General features: G+C 43.7%; 1 long non-coding RNA gene across 3 annotated transcripts in view; it reads left to right on the forward strand.

Moving 5' to 3' along the window:
• LOC115303532 overlaps positions 1 to 8124 on the forward strand; it is an 11240-nt gene extending 3116 nt beyond the window's left edge. For 2 of the 3 annotated variants that reach the window (XR_003914104.1, XR_003914106.1), the window contains exons 3-4: positions 1908 to 2044; positions 7788 to 8124. This is a non-coding gene — a long non-coding RNA (uncharacterized LOC115303532). Of the gene's footprint in view, positions 1 to 1907; positions 2045 to 3586; positions 3937 to 7787 lie in introns of those variants that run through there. The other variant, XR_003914105.1, reaches the window with a different exon arrangement.
• Positions 8125 to 15510: the final 7386 nt, after the last annotated feature.

Genomic DNA, 15510 nt, shown 5'->3' on the forward strand with positions numbered 1-15510 from the left:
TCATATTCAAAACCGGTTGTTGTCTTTTCCACACTCTTCACCAGGAGCAGATTCCATCTCCAGAAACCACTTTCCCTACCCATGCATAAGTCACACCTCCTCATCTGTTCAAAGTTTATCATGAGATTCCAGCAATCCCGTCACACCTGCAGGCTCCACTTCTGATTGTAGTTCTCTTGCCGTTTCCACCACATCTGCAGTCCCTCCCCACTGAGGGCTTGAACTTCTCAGAGTCATCCAGGAGAGTTGGAATCACTGTCTTCCAAACTCCCGTCCATGTTGATGCTTTGACCTCTTCCCACGGATCCCAGATGTTCTTCCGGGCATCTAAAATGGGAAATCGCTTCCCGAAGGTTTTCAATTTACTTTGCCAAGGTCCATCAGAGGAATCACTGTCCAGCTAAAGCCTCACAAAATGTATTCCTGTGAGAGCAATGAAGTGAAGCTCAATGAAATGAAATATGCCTGCAAGTGGAAACATTCACTGTGTAGCCTTTTCAGATTGGCTTCTTTTGCTTAGTAATATGCATTTAAAGTTCCTCCACGTCTTCTTGTGGCGTGATAGCTCATTTCTTTTTATTTTCTTTTTAAACTTTTTCTTAAATCTTAAAAAAATCTTTATTTTTGAGAAAGAGAGAGACAGACAGAGTGCGAGTGGAGGAGAGAGAGAGAGAGGGAGGCACGGAATCTGAAGCAGGCTCCAGGCCCTGAGCAGTCAGCACAGAGCCCGACATGGGCCTTGAACTCATGAACTGCGAGATCATGACCTGAGCCAAAGTCAGATGCTTAACTGAATGAGCCACCCAGGCATCCTAAATGTTTGTTTATTTTTGAGTTTTTGAGAGAGAGAGAGAGAGAGACTGCAAGCAGGGGAGGGGCAGAGAGAGGGAGAAACAGAGGGAGACACAAAATCTGAAGCAGGCTTCAGGCTCCAAGTTGTCAGCATAGAGCCCAATGCAGGGCTTGAACCCACTAACCACGAGATCACAACCTGAGCAGAAGGCAGATGTTTAACCGACTGAGCCACCCAGGAGCCTCTTTTTCCTTTTTTTTCAAACTTTTTTCATTGTATTTATCTTAGAGAGAGAAAGAGAGAATGTGCAGGGGAGAGAGTTAGAGAATCTTAAGCAGGTTCCATGCTCAGTGTGGAGCCCGATGTGGGGCTGGATCCCACGGCCCTGGGATCATGACCTGAGCCGAAACTGTAAGGACACAGGTCTGAGCCGAACTGACTCCATGACAGGCTTCAAGTTTCCCCTCTGGCCCTGGAGGCCTAAGTGTCAGTTTCTCAGAATCATTAGACAATAAAAGGGCACAGATTGCTCAACCAGGGACCACCCTAGTAATACCCAATCAGAAGTGGCCAGCTAAAATGCTTAACGTTCCTAAGGGCAGGCCTAGAGATAGAAGCTATAGATAATCACTTTTGCTTAAGGCTCATTACACCCTACGTGAGGGTCCTGGGTCCACTCTGTAATTGGTTAATACTCTAAATATTGTGATTGGGTCCCACCAAAAGTAAGGAACACTCTGGACAATATGTATGGTTAAAGTTACTGCAAATGACGTTATGTGATAATGATTGGATCCCTGTACCTGTGTCACAATTTCCTGTAACTCCCCCGTCCCACACCCCATAAAAACCCTGCTCAGCCCTTGTTCGGGGCTCTCAGCACAGATCCACGGCGTCGGCAAAGTCTGTGAGCCCGAGCTTAGGCCCGGTGAGCTTAAGCCCGTAATAAAGCCCTTTGCTTTTGCATGCGTGACTCGGTCTCCCCGGCGGTCTCTGGTTTTTGGGGACGATATTGTGATATTGTGTGTGTAACAAAACCAAGAGTCAGATGCCCAACCGACTGAGCCACCCAAGCGCCCCATGATAGCTCATTTCTTTTTCTTTTCTTTTATAGGTCATTTCTTTGTAGCCCTGTATCATATTCCACTGGCTGTACCATAGCTTGTTACCTGTTTATCTACTGAAGGGCATCTTCGTTGCTTCCGAATCTTGGAAATTACAAATAAAGCTGCTATGTAAATTCATGCACAGGTTTGTGTGTAGATGTAGATTTTATATCCAAATTAATTTAAATCTTAGTTAGTTAACATAGTATAATACTGGTTTCAGGAGTAGAATTTAGTGATTCATCACTGACATACAACACCCAGTGCTCATCACAAAAAGTACCCTCCATAATACCCATCACCGTTTAGCCCATCCGCCGTCTGCCTCCCCTGCAACAACCCTCAGTGTGTTCGCCATCATTAAGTGGATGTAGATTTTCAATTCATTTGGGTAAATCCCAAGGAGTGTGACTGCTGGATCATAAGCAAGTATTTTAAATGTCAGCTTCTACACAACTGCTAATAGAGAACATAGACTTCTGCTTGCAAGAAGCAAAGAGCTTTCTTTAAATTCTTTACGTTTACTCTGACAATGCTCTGAAACCATAAATGTCCCTTGTTCTCTTTGTGGCTATTAGTCTGACACTATCGTCAGGATACCCTTGCCTGGCTCATTTACAGGAAGACAGCTACTAAACACTGATAAGTGAAGTGTTCACACTGACTCATAGCCGCCCTTTCAAAAGACCATAAGCAAGCGCCAATCTGTGGATGGCGGAAGGAGCAATGCCACTACAGTTCATCACGATGTTTCATAATTAGAGGTCTGCATTCTTTCAGCAGGACACTTACTTCCTCAACTTTGGTGACCCTCCTGCCCAGCACAGACTAAGTCCTCAGAAAAAAAAAATCCATCAAGTTCTCTAGGAAAAAAGGCTGTTTGAAGCTCTGGGGTGGCGTTTATTAATATGGGGTTCTGAGATAGATTCAGCCCCCTCCCCCGAAAGTCAATGTAAAAGTTGTATTTCAGTGTGCTTTTCGGAGGGGAAGGGGGGCCATAAGCTCTTATCACAATCTCAAAAAGGGAGTACAAGACCCAGAAAATAGCCAAAGGAGCATTGGTTATGGTAGGAAGGGGGAGGGGAGGAACCCGATATTCCTGGGTCATCAGCAGAATTACACTGTGGAAACTGCAGGCATTGTCTGCTTTCAAGTTAGTGCCCCTCCCACTCTTAGAGATGGTCTGAGCTCCTGGTGGGATCACAAAGAACAAGCTCTTTTCAGGCCAGAGGCTCTAATTCCTCGCCTAGCAGGGGGAGGTTAAGAGAAAGCAGTCACAGTGCCATTTATTATTAGGGTACTGTAGGGAGAAGTACACCAGCCCTCTTAACAGGACAGAGTGGGAAGACACTAAAAATCTTCACCTTCACTAACAGCCACATATTTTAGCTTTTGCCTTTGGCAAGCAACTTAACACAGAAGAGATGTGGAGCAGTGCGGGGGCGGGGGGCAAAGCTCTCTTGAGCAAAACTGAGAACCGTGTATTCATCTTACCAAAACTGTCCATACTACATGCACTCAACAAATTTTATCCAGTGTTTATGATGTGCCACTGCGCAGTGTTCTAGCCACTGCATTTAAAATAATTTTATGTCTCGTATACGTGTTTCATTTACAAGTGCCATGCAATCTTTCTATGCAGTGAAAAATCAATTTCCCTAATTTACACGTCTTTTTTTAAAAGTAGCTGAGGCTACTGGCCTTCTTGTTTGCAGCCCGAACTGAATCAGAAGCCACTGGAATATTTGGATGAGGCGGGCCCAGAAACCCAAGAATCTCTTCTCGTCAGTGCCACCCCGTGGGTTAGCCCCGCCTGCTTGCGTTTTAGGAGGCTACGTCAGCTGGTGCAGACGTGCTTCATAGAACGTGTGCCAAATCTCCTAAGCGACTAGTTCCATCACTCAAGGCTGACCAAAGATTCCCGTCCTTTTCAAACTCTTGTGCTTCTCCCCTCCTCCCACGGAATTTATTTTCCTGCTGACCTACCAGGGATGCAGGCAATGTCTTTGTCTCCCTTACTGTGCGGTTTTTCATCCTTTTTGGCGTTGCCCTGTTTGACAGGAATCTGTACAACATCACGGGTGTCTAAAACCCTGAGTTCTTCTTGAATAGTTGGATATGAATTTACTGAATGAATATGTACCCCATTTAAAAAATGTGTGGAACAAATGCCGACTTTGATAGCCTGTCCCTACAATCCAGAAACTGAATGTTCAAATGTGGAGAGTTACTCTGATGAAAATCACAATCTGAATTCTTTAAATATTAGGTTCCAGGCAGATTTTTAAAGTCCAGTTTAATTCCAGTTACATATAAATGGCTATTTTAAGACAATTGGAAATAAGCAAGGTTTACACACATTTTTACCAAATTCAAGGAAAAAGTTAGTCCATTAAATCTCATGCCCTTGTCTAGTGACCCTTTAAGGGTTTGGGCCTTCTATGATATTCTTTTGCTTTCTCCTTCTTAAAACTAGTAGAGGGAAGTATTAATTAGTTAAGTAATTAATACCATATACTAAGAGTGAAGGAGAAAGACAAATGGCCTGGAAAATCCATGATAGGATATAGGCAGGGTTCATTCATCTATTCATTCATATGGATCGGCATGTTGCCAGGCTCAGTTTTATTTTTATTTTTTAGAAAATTTTAATGTTTTTATTTATTTTTGAGAGACAGACAGCAACAGAGAATGAGCAGGGGAGGGGCAGAGACAGAGGGAGACACAGACTCCGAAGCAGCTCCAGGCTCTGAGCTGTCAGCACAGAGCCTGATGTGGCGCTCCAACCCATGAACCATGAGATCATGACCTGAGCCGAAGTTGGACGCTTAACTGACTGAGCCACCCAGGCACCTTGCCAAGGCCAGTTTTAGATACTAGGGATATTGTGGTCAAGGTGGTAGGAAAACTCCGTCGTCTGCTTGCATGGAGCTTAAATTCAGGTGTATTGGAGCTATGCACACATTTTTTATTTTTATTTTTATTTCTGTTTTAAAATTTTGTTCTTTTCTTTCTTTATGCTTTTGATGTTTATTTCTTGAAGGACAGAGAGAGCGTGAGTGGGGAGGGCCAGAGAGAGAGAGACAGAGAATCCCAAGTGGGCTCTGCATGTCAGCACAGGGCCCTATGTGGGGCTGGAACCTATGAACCGTGAGATCATGACCTGTGCCTAAGTTGGGACACTCAATGGACTGACCCAGCCAGATGCCCCTAAAAAATTATTATTATTTTTAATATTTTATTTATTTTTGATACAGAGCATGAGAGGGGGAGAAGCACAGAGGGAAGGAGACACAGAATCCGAAGCAGGCTCCAGGCTCTGAGCCAGCTGTCAGCACAGAGCCCGATGCGGGGCCCGAACCCAGGAACATGGGATCTGACCTGAGCCGAAGTCGAAGCCTTAACCGACTGAGCCACCCAGGCGCCCCTAAAAAATTATTTTAAAACAATGGTAGCTAAGACTGTGGATTCTGGGGCCAGACATCCTGGGTTTGAATCCTAGCTCTGCTACTTACATTCTGTAACCCTGGGAAAGTCAGTTAGCTTCACTGTGCTTCTATTTCCTCATATGTAAAATGAAGGCAATAATAGCCTACTTCTTAAAATCGGTTATGAGGAATAGATTAAATCAGTTAAAATGGGGGCGCCTGGGTGGCTCAGTCAGTTTAGCGGCCGACTTTGGCTCAGGTCATTATCTCGTGGTTCATGAGTTCAAGGCCTGCGTCAGACTCTGTGCTAACAGCTCAGAGCCTGAAGCTTGCTTCAGATTCTGTGTCTCCCTCTCTCTCTGTCCTTTCCCTGCTCATGCTCTGTTTCTCTGTCTCCCAAAATAAATAAACATTAAAAATTTTTTAAAATCAGTTAAAATGTATAAAAAACACTTCAGATAGTGGCCAGCATATATTGCCACATAAATGTCCAAAAAGAAAAGAAAAAAGAAACAGACATATCTACTTAATAGTTGAATATATATATGCTCAGGGATAAAGAAAGTACTGCAGGTCATAAATGAAAGTCTAGATCCTCATTCATTTTAAGAACCTAAACACTTTCCGGGCACTTTGGGTGGCTCAGTCGGTTAAGCATCCGACTTCGGCTCAGGTCATGATCTAGCAGTTTGTGAGTTCGAGCCTGGCATCGGGCTCTGTGTTGACAGCTCAGAGCCTGGAGCCTGCTTCTGGTTCTAGGTCTCCCTCTCTTTCCCCCTCCTCTACTCTCTCTCTTATAAATAAACATAAAAAAAATACAGGTATGCAGATAAAAAAAAAAGAGAACCTAAACACTTTCCAAAGATTCTCTAATTACATGTCAGAAGCTCACACAAATATTTTTCTCTGTAGTAATGGAAGCTGTATTTATTAAGTGCCAAGTTCTTATCATGTTACCTTGTTTACAATTCACAACAGTAATTTGAATTTAGTATTATCATCATGATTTCCATGAGAAACCTAGACCTAATTTGCTTAAGGACCACAATTTGGGGCAAAGCTAGTGGTCTGTACTTCTACACTATACTGCTGTATATGACAAGAAAGATACATAATGAGAGTGTAGAAAAAAGTATCGGGGATAGCCAGTGTTTCCCCATTTCCCTCCCCCCTCCATCTCTCTCTTCCTAGCAATGGAGCCTGTTCTTGATCCCTTCTTAAGCCGCTGGTCATAAACAGGAAGCGTGACTAGGGTGCAATAAATCTGGAGGCTGACGATATTTGGTTATTCAAGAGTTGTGGGAAAAGGGAGCCATCCCCCCTTCTAAAAGTGCAGTAAAAGTCCTTATTCTCAGGCTATAGCAAGAGGATCCTCATAGGTGGAAGGGAGATGGGGAGAGCAGGGGAGGGAGCAGGAAAGGAGACTGTGTGATGGAAAGAAGAAAGTTCCTATTCCTCATCAGCGTTGTCTCTGCCAACAAAAAAATACCAAAGGGCAAAAAGGCAGCATCTCCTTCAGGAATAATGGATTTGAAGAGCCTGTCCTTGTAGCATTTATAAAGCAAGACTATTTTTTTCATTTTTCAATGGTTGGAAAAAATTAAAAAGAAGAATATTTTGTGACTTGTAAAAGTCACATGAAATTCAGGGGCACCTGGGTGGCTTGGTTGGTGGAGCGTGCGACTCTTGATCTCGGAGTCATGAGTTTGAGCCCCATGTTGGCTACAGTGTCCATTAAGTAAAACTTTGTTGGTACACAGCCACGCTCAGTCATTTACATACTGTCAATGGCTACTTTTGCACTATAGTGTCAGAATTGAATAGTTATGACAGAGACTATGGGGCCCCGGAAAGCCTAAAATATTTAGCATTTGACCCTTTAAGTAAAGGTTGCCAACTCCTGAGTTAGACAATGGACGAAGCAAATAGGTTCATAAAGTCATGAGAATCCATAGCCCAGGGTTATCCAGGTCCAGGTCCGGGGAAGGAATGCAAAGGGGGGTGCAGCTGGATTAGAGAGTAAGGGGAGAATGAATATATCTGGGTGGGATACAGACATCCTGAGTAGTAAAAGCCCAGAGGATCTGTTGTTAGGGAATGCAAAAAAAGGGGGGCCTACCGAGATGGAGATGCAAAAAGCAGAGACTAGGAAATAAGAATTGATTCCCCACACTTGTCTCACTCCATGTAACAGGGCATGGGAGGAACATTACCAGAGTTGAAAGTCCCTTCCCAAACTAGTTCCCTAGGTTCACTGGGAGCTGAGAGGTTCACCTGGTTCCTTTTATTTATCTAGAAATACAGTATATATGATCATGGCTAACTCCCTAGTGGCCATTTTGAGTATAGCGACCTCCAAATTATGAGGGAGAGCAAAACTAAGATCTGGATGAGAGAAAGTGGCCAATGAAAGATGGGTTGGTGGCTAATCTTCAAGTCCTGTCTCCCTGTCCTTCTTAGCTGCCTGGTCATTTCACTTGAACCAAAGAGGTGGCAGACACATTGCACTGTATGCAACTGCTGAAGATGGTGCAGCAAGGCTGGAAGGACGGCTGAAGTGCACAGCGATGCACGGAGCGCTAGGCTGTTGCCAGAGATCTCCCCAGCTTCTAAACATCCCTCTTTCCAGTGAAGTGCAAATTGCAAAAGTTGGAGATGAAACTGGAGCCCAACTGTTGCCCATTTATCCAATGAAGTGATGGGTGAGAAATGGGGCGTGAATAGCAGAGAAATAAGGACCTTCGCGGAATTAGGTCTCTGAATAAATCATTGTAAGAAGAATACATTATTAAATACAGATCACTAATTTGTTGATCCTATACTCACTGGTTTCTGTCACTGCTAGATGCTGAGTCACATTTTAACACATACTATGGGAGCATGTTATATATAAAAAAAGCAAAACTCTAACAATTTTTTGTAGCCCTTCTTAATTCTGTAATACAACTGACTATTCTAATTCATTTCTTTGCAAATTCAGATGTTAATGTAGCACAATCGATACGTTTAAGGTAGAACAGAATTGAATTTTCCTTTTTTCCAAGTTGATTTATTTATTTTGAGAGAGAGAGAGAGAACACAAGCAGGTGAGGGGCAGAGAGGAGGAGACAGAATCCCAAGCAGGCTTCACACCATCAGCGCAGAGCCCGATGTGGGGCTTGAACTCATCACCTCAAAATCATGACCTGAGCCAAGATTAAGAGTTGGATGCTTCAACAACTGAGGCACCCAGGCGCCCCCAGAACTGAGTTTTTCTAATGATTGATTTTCTACAATACAATAGATACTGCTGTGAAGACACATATATGCTGTCTGTGCCTACCCAAAGTCATAAAAAGTTTTCATCAGGTGGCATGGAGGGACACTACCAAGTGCATAACTAAAATAGAGTGTGTCAAATAGAATGTCATGATACATAAATCACCTTGTTTTTATTATTTTTTTAATTTTTAATTTTTTTTCTGAGCCCAACGTGGGGCTTATCCCACAACTGTAAGATTATGATCTGAGCTGAAATCAAGAATCTGACATAACCGACTGAGCCAATCACCTCGTTTTTTAAAAACGTGGTGCTTGTTTATCTCCATGGTACAAGAAGGGAAAGAAAGATGAACACAAAGGGAGCAACATACACCTCAAGAGTAAGGAAACCGAGGCAAGATGATCTAGATTTTTCTCCCAATCCTGGTTTCTATTGTTCTCTCAGGCCAGGGCAAGCAGACTGCAAAACCACTCCCACTTGCCTGCGAAGGGAAGGAAAATCTTCCTCTACCCTTCGAGGCCTTCCAGCTGGACTAAGAATTAAATTTACATGAAACAGATTAACCTGAGGGAAAAAAGCCCCAATGTTTCATAGGTGCACACAGAGGCCCAATAATGAAATTAAGACCTCAAGCAACGACCAAGATAGGCAGTTTTTACACTGTTTAGACAAAGAGACAAAAAAATCTGAGGAATTGACAGGACAAACTGGGAGCTTCAATTAGTAAGGAGTTTCAAACAGAATTGGGGCTGGGGTAGTAAATTAGTACAAAGTAACAAAGGTTGTTTATACAGTCTTCCGGGCTCTAAATTTCCTATCTCAGGCGATAAGGATGTCTCCTTACCTTCCAGTAGAAACACTACCTTTCACATAGGAGATTTATTTTCTGCTTTCAAGGGGACAGAGGAATGTCTGAGTGGCCTTCTTGCACAGGCTCTCTTAAGCAACTTTTTCCCCCCTTAAGTAAGTTTTATTTAAAGTAATCAATATGCCGAAGTGACACATCTGGGGGCAGCCTGCCGTTGGTCCCTATGCCTGCAACGTGCGTTTTCTCCATTTCCTTATAAAAGTTTATTCTCTTCTTGGATGTCTCCATCCTTACTGTTCTTCCACTCCCAATCTTGCCACGCCTTCTCAGCATCTTTTTTTTTTTTCTCCTTTTTTTTAATTTTCAAAGAGAGAGAGCCTGAGCAGGGCAGGGGCAGAGAGAGAGAGCGAGAGCGAGAGCGAGAGAGAATCCCAAGCAGGCTCTGCACTGTCAGTACTGAGCCAGATGCTGGCTCGGGCCTCGAGCTCACAAACCCTGAGGAGGACGACCTGAGCCCAAATCCCGGACTGAGCCACCCAGGCGCCCCCACGACTCTGCATCTTGATCAGTTCCAAATCAGTGCTTTCCTCCGACTCTTCTCTCGGCTGCTCAGTTCCCATCCTCCCCTAACTGCGCTCTCTCCCTCCTCCCCCAACACACTGGGCTACCCAGTTTCCACGTCCTGTCCCGCCCCCGCCTTGCACTCGGCTCCGTCTTCTTGTTTTCTGCTGAGCTCTCCATGCCCCTTTCTTTCATTCTTTTCATTGCATTCCCTCCTAGGACCGAAGGGCAGAACCCCAGGAAAGCCCTGTGTGCGGCTGACCCCGGGGGCGGGGTGCCGGGGCTACCGGGTCCTGGGCGGGGACAGGATGAGCGCGCGCCGCGGGCGCCGTGCCACCCCGCACGTCCCCTGCAGTGACAGGAAGGTGACGCCGAGCCGCGAGCCCGCCGCCCGCCGCCCGCCCTTCCGCTCTGCGGCGCAGCTGCGCGACCGACGACGCCCAGAGGGGCACGCAGACCTGCCCACCCCAGGCCGAAGTAGTAATTTCCAGGAATCCGAGGCATCTCTAGAGAGATGCAAAAGGTTATACAAGAGTTTTGCCTCCAGGGCAGATGTTTCCCGCTCTGCACAACTAATCCCCAAACATGCCTTTTGGCATCACTCAGCGGGGTCCGTCTGCAAGCCCCTTACTCCTCCGTTTTGCCCCGACAACCATGCCTGTTTAGCTCCATGTCTGGTCTCGTCTTGCCATTTTTTCTTCTATTTTCCCACCTCTGATCTGCTCTTGTCTTCTCTATGTACGTTCCACATTTCACACTTCACCTGACCTCGGATTTTTACAATTTATTTTTCTTTATGCCCCTGCAACATTTCGATTCTATTTTTAAAAGTCCATTTTATGTACAAAATACATACAATTCACACATTTTAAGTGCACAGATCATGACTTCTGACAGATGTACACACCCATGCAAACACTGACCGTAGATTTGCATCTTAGCATCCTGATTCTTGCTGTGGTTACTCTGTTATTTTGCAGACCACCTTATTTTTATTTCCATGAATTACGTTTATTAAGCACCTTCTATGAAACAAATACTGATGTTACAGAAAAAAATAAGAAACTAGAGCAACACAGTTTAAAAGCGAAAGGACAGGGGCGCCTGGGTGGCTCCTTCGGTTGAGTGTCCGACTTCAACTCAGGTCATGATCTCCGGGTTCCTGAGTTTGAGCTGGCATCAGGCTCCGTGCTGACATCTCAGAGCCTGGAGGCTGCTTCAGATTCTGTGTCTCCCTTTCTCTCTGCCCCGCCCCCCATGCTCTGTCTCTCTCTCTCTCTCTCTCTCTCTCTCTCTCTCTCTCTCAAGAATAAATAAACATTAAAAAGGGAAAGGACATATCATACAACTCATACTTTCTGTTATCCCTCCACTGAAATATTTCTGATAATCTCTCCTTTTTAGACCTTCAGACAACTTGGTCACCTGATTAATCCTCTGATTAAAAATAAATAATTTCTTTTTTCTAAAGTTTTGTTTTTACCCAAGCTAGGTTGAGGGTGAATGAAACACAGCAGAATCGTTGCTGAGGAGAGTGGGGCGGGAGAGGACTCCACTAGGGAGATGTCCCCAGGGGGCTGGGAAGTGGCTTGCCCCAACAGGAGTGGGAATGCCACAGGAACAGTTGCAAAAACAAGTCAAGTCTGGGAATACAGCTGCAAAAACTACTGGAAGTCTCCTTGGCAGGGGGACCGGATGTGAGTCCCTGGAATAGACTCCTAAAAGAAAACATCAGCATAGACCATTGAGTTTAATGAGACACGTTAGAAAAGATGTGAAAGTAGGCTACTGATGAGACCTAAAGAAAATGTGAAGACCACTCCCCCCCCGCCCCCCCCCCCCCACAGCACAACATACGGCTGTGCTGTATAGGGGGGAGGGTGAAAACCCAATCTAAGAAAAATAGGCTTACGGGCACCAAGATGAGAAATAAGGAACAATAAAAACAAGTATTTGTTGCAATGTTGGTGTAAACCTGGCTCTCTTCCTGACCAAGTGACAAGGGGTTTCCACTTCCCCTTACTGTCATAGATTACTCAAGCCTAGAAACCAAGATATCTGAACAAGGAGATGACCTCTAGATCCACATACTAGGTGTTCAAATCACAAAACAAAGCCTCTTTGATAGTGCTGGGGCTGTTAGGAAAATTTCAAGATAAAGAATGTGTCTCCTGGTAGGGTTGAACTGAGGGAGAGTCCTTTATGTCTTCTGTTTTCTTTGTTACATATAATAAAGCAGGTAAAAATGCACTAATGTGAAGTGTACAGCTAGGTGAATATTTACATCTATATTTATCTGTATAGCCACTATCAAGATCAAGATCTAGATTCTAGACCACTTCTAGCTCCCCACACTTCCAGTCTATGGCCTCCCTTCCCAGAGGTAACCACTATATTTATTTCTATCATCATCAATTCATTTTGTTGTTCTTTTTTTAACTTATTAAAAATTTTTTAATGTTTTAAATTCATTTTTTGAGAGAGAGAGAGAGAGAGAGACAGAGAGACAGAGCATGAGTGGGGGAAGGGCAGAGAGAGACGGAGACACAGAATCTGAAGCAGGCTCCAGGCTCTGAGCTGTCACCAAAGAACTCACAAATCGCAAGATCAGGACCTGAGCTGAAGTCAGACACTTAAACAACTGAGCCACCCTGGTGCACCAATTCTGCTGTTCTTGATCTATGTGTAAATGAATCATGCCATTATAGTAAATATTCTTTCGAGCTAGGGTTTTTTTTTTTTCACTCAACATAGTGTCTATGAATATTAAATAGTATGTATCAGTAGTTCATTCCTTATTATTGCTGACTAGTATTCCATTTATGGATATGCCAAAATTTATTTATCCATTCTCCTGTTGACAAATGTATTATTGTTTCCAGTTTTGAGCTATTAGAAACATTCTTGGCACTTGCCATATGTATGAATTCTTTTCTCTTGGTTATATAATTAGGAATGGGATCGCTGGGTTGCTACTTTTTGTCACTAAGTAACTGATTCTAAATAAAAACAAGTGAGCTACATCTGTGTTTGAATACATGTACGGTATCTTATCTTTTGAAATACATTTAAAAAATATTTTATTTTTAAGCAATCTCTGTACCCAAAGTGGGGCTCAAACTCACAACCTGGAGATCAAGAGTCGCAAGCTCCACCAACTGAGCCAGCCAGGCCCCCCTGTGTATGGTATTTTTATAAAAAAATTTTACACACATTGTTTCAATTGATCTTCAAAACATATTTGTGAAGTAAGTAGAGTAGGTAATACCATGTCTAATTTACAGATATAGAAAATGAAATAGGGAGAATTTATTTATTTATTTTTAATGTTTATTTATTATTTTGAGAGAGACAGAGACAGAACGTGAGTGGGGGAGGGACAGAGGGAGAGGGAGACAGAGTCCAAAGCAGGTTTCAGGCTCTGAGCTGTCAACACAGAGCTCAATGTGTAGCTCGAACCCATGAACTGTGGGATCATGACTTGAGCCGAGGTCGGACACTCAACCGACTGAGCCACACGGGCGCCCCGAAATAGGGAGAATTTAAATATCCAAATTAAAGTCATAAAAGTAATACATTGTGAATTAGGACTAGAAACCACATTTTCTTAGTCAAATTCATTTTTCTTTTTGGATTTTTTTTTATTTCACTAGCCTCACGTAAACCGAGAGATCACCCGAATGTCAGCTCTGGCCTGGCCTGGCCCCGTTTTAGCACTGAAAGGCCGTGGGCAAACGGGGAATGGTCTGTCACTCTACAGAACAAAGAAAGAAAGTTGTCAAATGGGTGTCACAGCTTGCAAATGGGCAGGAAAAACCAAAACCTGACTGAGTTAGCTCATTTGCGCTTTTGCACTCCTAAAGAAAAACATGTTTTTAATCCAAGAGCACTGCGATACCCACAGTTTACGTCCCGTGTGTGTCAACTGTATTCTTTGCTTTTGGAAACCATCCACACCAGTGCTCTCCTCACCATCTCCAGGAGTGTGTTAGAAATACAAATTCATACCCCTCTCACCACCCTTCCCTCCAGCCCCAGGACGACACAATCCCAATCTCTAAGGGTAGGGCTCAAAAATTTGTCACCAACATGTCACTTTTATCTTTCAACAACTTCTCCAGGTTAAGGTCAAGGGAAGCAGTGGGGAAAAGGAGCTTAGAGTTTGAGATACACTGATCTAGCCAATTTCCTTTATAGATATACGGATAACTACTTGGTTTTAAAGACCTCTGGGCAGGGGCGCCTGGGTGGCTAAGTCGGTTAAGCGAGACCAGAGCCTGTTTCTCTGATTCTGTGTCTCCCTCTCTCTCTCTGACCCTCCCCTGCTCACACTCTGTGTCTCTCTCTCTCAAAAATAAATAAACATTAAAAAAAATTAAAGATCTCTGGGCAGAAGGATTCCATTACCTCACTTTCCTTGTGTAAAACAAATCTCATTGTAAAACCTTCTTTCTTACTTAATAAATCTCTTATCCAAGATTCTGGTCCTACACAAGGGTGCACAATATCATTAAATATGTTTTTCTGTCCTTTTCTAAGACCATTCCAAGTGGGCTTCGTTATCACTTAATGATCACTTAATGTCCAGAACGAATCCTTGTGAAAAGCTATAGGACCTCAAAACAACAATTTTGTGGTTCCATTGTGAATACTCATGAATCTTTAAGGAAATCACTTTTCTTTTAAAAAAAAAATTTTTTTTAATTTATTTTTGAGATAAAGAGACAGAGTGCAAACAAGGGAGGGTCAGAGAGAGAGGGAGACACAGAATCTGAAACAGGCTCCAGGCTCTGAGCTGTCAGCACAGAACCCAACGCGGGGCTCAAACCCACGAACCGCAAGATCATGACCTAAGCCAAAGTCGGACGCTTAACTGACTGAGCCACCCAGGTGCCCCAAGGAATTCACTTTTTAAATGATAAAATATCAGACACCATAGTTGTATAAGAATTATGAAGCCTAGAAACAGAAAGAAAGAATAGTCAATCTGGATCACAGGGGAAGGAAAAACAGATGGCATAAATAGGAATAGGATAAATAGGAACTTGCTGACGGAGTATGTGAACAGGGGCTGGGTTCAGGCCCCCCATTTGTGTTCCCGAAGGATTTTGTGTGACTTGGCTGCAGTCCATCTAATATGGTTTGTTTCTATTCTGTTCCAGGACAGAAGGTCGCCCTCAACTCCAATACAGATTCTCATTGTCCACCTACCTATTCTAGGCTCTCTCTTCCTTCCCTTTCCCCTCATTCTTCCCCAGGGAGGGGTTGCCATGGAGATGGAATCCTAGTAAGCCAGCTGCTAAGAAAATCGGTGACAGAAGCAGAATGGGAGAGGGGGCAGAGAGAAAAATAAAAGATTGAGGCAAAAGGAAAAGACATAGACACAGATGAGACTTGATACAGTCAAATGAGGAACCACACAGGTGATTAGACGCCATAAACAACTTACTTATGGAAATGGGTGGAGACATATACCCAGTCAGAGGCGCACACAGTGGACGTTCTAAGGCAACAGACATAAGCAAACCCGGGGACCTGAAATCTATGTAGAG

This window comes from Suricata suricatta, chromosome 10, assembly GCF_006229205.1.
Source record: "Suricata suricatta isolate VVHF042 chromosome 10, meerkat_22Aug2017_6uvM2_HiC, whole genome shotgun sequence".
NCBI classification, from domain to species: Eukaryota; Metazoa; Chordata; class Mammalia; order Carnivora; family Herpestidae; genus Suricata; species Suricata suricatta.